Raw genomic sequence first — 4,556 nt, 5'->3', positions numbered from 1 at the left:
CTTAAGGGTCTTTCAATAAGGACCTGACTTACAAAAGAGAGATCTTCTCCACTTAAATTAATAAACTGTAAGTCCACACTTGTTGGTATTAAACTTTATCTTTCTCTTTTTGAGAGCAGTAAGAATTTCCTCCATGGCAATAAATCTCCATCCGTGTTTCTTTGTTGAGTTATAATCCATTGGAAAGTGTATAAGTTAGTAATCAGACAGGAAAATAGAAACCAATTTAGCTATTTAAAGCAGAGGAAACTTAATACAGGAAATTGGTCACAAAATCATTGGAGTACTTTCATCCTTAGAAAAGATACTGGCACAAGGACCTTTGGTGACTTCTCTAAACTAGCAACTTTAAGTAGCATCCAGACACTAAGTGCTGACAATTTCATTGAAAACTATGTCCATGGTGGGCAAGTGCAACATACAAATAGACTTCTAGGTTAATACAAACATTTTGGGCCCTGCAAAGTAGTGTCATTAGAACTAATGACAGCAGAAGTAGCAAAGCATGCTCTAGGAGCCTCAACAGCCAACAATTTTGAGCTCTGGGTAGCACCATCTTTCATTCTATTCATCCAGCTTAAAGTGTAATAATAGCTCTCTACAATTACTCCCTACAATTGCAGGTCATTTCCTTTTTACCCTTTTTGCTTCTTCCACTTTTCCAATAACTTTGTAACCAAGTCCCTAAATTAATTTTTTTATTTTTAAAATACCTAGATGGATTTCTGCTTTCCTGTCTGGATACTAATTGATGCAACTTTGAGCTAAAATTCTGATTCTGCGAGTCACAACTAGAAATCTACTGCTTTATCACAAACATGCTTAAAATACGAGGCCTAAACATCCTGTCTTGCTGGAGGTAATCATGAGTAACTTCTTCCCATATTGACTGTGTTTATTTAGGGTTAGCTTCTTTGATTTTTTTTTTTTAAGAGAGAGGTGGTTGTAAGAAACAGAAATTCACTGAAACCATCTTAACAAAAAAGGTTTGATGCTATTTATTCTTATTAGTATTAACTGAAACTAAAACTGGTTCTGTGATTCTATCAAAAACAATGCTGATCTAAAAATCAATTCTTTTTCACTTACTCAAGGGCCACATGAGCACTTGCTCATGATGTACATTTACTTTATTCTCTTCCTACTGACATTTGTTTATTCTTTTAACCGACTATACGTTTTCTTACCTCGTGGCTACTCCATATTTATTGTTTCTGTTTCTTCATAATTTACATTCCACATGGCCCCTGTGACCTTCAAATCTGTTGAATGCTATAGTATTTCTCAATTCAAATTCCGGAGGGAATACATCTGATTGGCCCAGCACCTCTCTCTTAGGGAAGAAATGGCATAGGCCTTTGACTGTTCTGGATATTGGTTGTCATTTGGTCAGATACTCCCTGAGGTCAAAGCAGCTATGCTCTGCAGTAGGAGGAAGGGTACTTGTTACATGACCTAATAAAGTCTAATGGCTAGTTTCACATTAAGGGGCCAGAAACAATCTTGACATGTCCAATACAAGCCTCAGAACAGATGGAGTATGACTTCTGCTGCCACACACTCACACAACCACACAGAACCCAGATTAAATGACATTTTTGTGATTATTTTTCTTTTGAGGCTAGCATGTTAATATGTATGAAAACCTTATAAAATGGAAGCACATAGAGATTATTTTCTCTGAACTAGTAAACATGTCAGGAAATGTCCTGGACAGCAACCAAAAAAATAAATAAGTAAGCCGGGTTCGGTGGCTCAGGCTGTAATCCCGCGCCTTTGGGAGGCTGAGGTGAGTGAACTGCCTGAGCCCGCGGGTTCGAGACCCGCCTGGGCAGCGGGACCTCATCTCTACCATAAATCAAAAAAATCAGCTGGGTGTGGTAGTGCATGCCTGTAATTCCAGCTACTTGCAAGGCTGAGGCAGAAGAATCGCCGGAGCCCAGCAGGTCGAGGCTGTGGTGACCGGGAGCGGCCACTACACTCCAGTCTGGGTGATAGAGTGAGACTCCAACTCAAAAAAAATAATAATAATAAAAATAAATAAATAAATAAGTAAAGGAAAAGAAAAACAGAGTCAGATAGATCTGAATTCAAAAATCTTAAAAAAAAATCTTATGTGTGACGTCACTGAGATATACAATAATGACTCCCATTGATGTTTATATCCTAATTTAAAGGGGAGATATATAAAATAAATAAGATATTTATATGATAAGTGTCTCATGATGGATTCAATTTTTTAAATGAGTAGTATTATGTATAGAAGATATGTATGATATCTTTAAAATTTCTTTTTTTAAAAAAACTGATAAATTTATTCTATTTTTTATTTTTAAAAATTTCAAAGGACCAGAAGTCCAGATCTGCAAGACCACATTTAGTCAACTCAGATAGACCACCTGACCTCCTTCTCAAATCTTTTTCTTCCTGCCACGTTGTTCTTTTTTTACAGGTTCCCTTCCTTGATCTTCATTCATATCTCTGAGTACACTCATGCCCAGTACGTTTTTGGTTCCTCTTTCCCTATACCCTTAGTTAATTAACTCTGGTGTCACTCCTTGCATGCATTCTTGCTTTCTGGACTGCCTTAGAATTTTCCTTCTTTTCCTTTTATTTCAGTTTTTCTGCACTTTGCCCCACCCAGTGGCTGGTTTGTGATATAAAGTACTGGTGGATGTCTAAGAGACTGAAAGTTGTTCCAATGGACCCAGAGACGATCAATCCAACAGCAATTCACATTTAGAATACAGCTTCTGGGCCAGGTCAAAGGACACCTGTTTAAAGATATTTCTATGAACTTAAAAGCTAAAATCTCATTCAGGGCCTAGAATTCATTTCTTGTGTTGATTTAGGAGATTTTTGTTTTGATCATCTTTTCCATTTTCTTCTTTAGAATTTCACTTACACCAATAAATATTTCAAAATTTGAAATAAAGATCATGGGCCACTTTTCAATTCCACCATGCTTTTTCCCCTCCAACTCAAGTCTATACTTTTTTTTAAAAATTCTTTTTTTAAAAAAACTTGCTCAGAAGAATAAAGGATATTTGACTATTTTCAGTATTTTTCTTTGATTTCTAATCAATATCTGATTTTTTTGTTCTTGTCTCTTGCCCTCATTCCTCTCCCTGCACATTGACATATCCTGCTTGTTATCTTCTTCTTTTTTTTTTTAAACTGAAGAGAAAAGGTGGTTTCTTTTGGCATAATGTAAACCCAACTTCCTGATTATTCAATTGAGATCAATTTCTGCCTGGGAGACTGAACATACTACATCCATGAGGCTGCGGCATCTGTCAGTAGGAGTGAGACAGGCAATCTGTAAAGCAGCAAACAACCTGCTCATGGACAAATGGCACAGACAGGCCCACAGGGGAGCCAGGCCTCACCTACTGCTTCCCCAGGCGTTGCCCCAGGGGTGTAGCCTGTTTCCATGTCCTGCAAACACTCAGAAATTTCCCATAATATTAACATTTAAAAAAAAAAACTGTTAAGTAAATAAAACACAATGGTACCAGAAAGGACAGGCACAGGAGTCACTTGGTGTTTGTTCCACAGACACTAAGCTGTGTCACTCCCAGGATGGCAGGATTCCAGCTAAAAGGACATTCAAGGGGGACTCAAAAAACCCTGGAATTTATTTATAAAAGCTTGTGCATTTATTCTTATATTTTTAAACTTCAGTCACCTTCAAAGTACTCTCCGTTTGATGCATTATACCTATTGCAACACTTTTTCCACTGCTTTACTTTTGAACTCATCAATTTTCATGCCTTTCAGTGCTTCTGCGTTTTTTTGTTTCACCTCTTCCTCGTCGGCAAAACATTTCCCTTTGAGGACTTTTTTCCTCCAGGGAAACAAACAAATAAAAAAGTCACTCAGAGGGAGAACGGGTGAATAGGGAGGATGGTGCATAAGGGTCATGCAGTTTTTGGTCAAGAACCGCTGGACACCTAGCACAGTGTGGGCAGGTTGTTTGTGTAAGTCACCTGTCATGAAATGGGCAAATGTATTGAAAGACTCTCTAAAAAAAAAAAAGGTTCACTGAAGTCAAATGTAGCCTCTCAAAACAACACTATCTGGTAACTGATACCAATATGTTCCTAGTACACTCACCTAGTGGAGGAAGCCTGTACTACAAGGGGCCCACCCTCCAAAAAATAATTCCATTTTTTTTTCCAGTCCCCCCTCACATACTAACTGGTGTGAGGTTTGGTTCAAAAGTCTTTTCAGGGATGACAGAAATCCTAGGCAGTGCCATGGAAAGAGAAAGCTGGAACACTTGCCTTTTTGATACCTGCTCCTCGGGGACCTTTTAGCTGAGGCTCTAGGGCAGGCGACTGAAGCGGGAAGCAGAGAACATAAGCAATTAGAAATGTGTTTGGGTAAAAAAGACCTCACATTCAGTTATCTCTTCATTTAAATACTATGTATTGAGCACCTACTATGCGGTAGATACTGTCTCAGATACTAGAGATAAAACAATGAACAAAAGTGAGATAATTCCTTTTCTTGTGGCAATTATATTCCAGTAGAGAAGATACACAATAAGTAAA

Source organism: Carlito syrichta, unplaced genomic scaffold (assembly GCF_000164805.1).
Source record: "Carlito syrichta isolate Samal-C Ts95f unplaced genomic scaffold, Tarsius_syrichta-2.0.1 Scaffold315708, whole genome shotgun sequence".
In the NCBI taxonomy this organism is placed as follows: domain Eukaryota; kingdom Metazoa; phylum Chordata; class Mammalia; order Primates; family Tarsiidae; genus Carlito; species Carlito syrichta.
Note: the sequence above shows the minus strand (reverse complement) of the source record.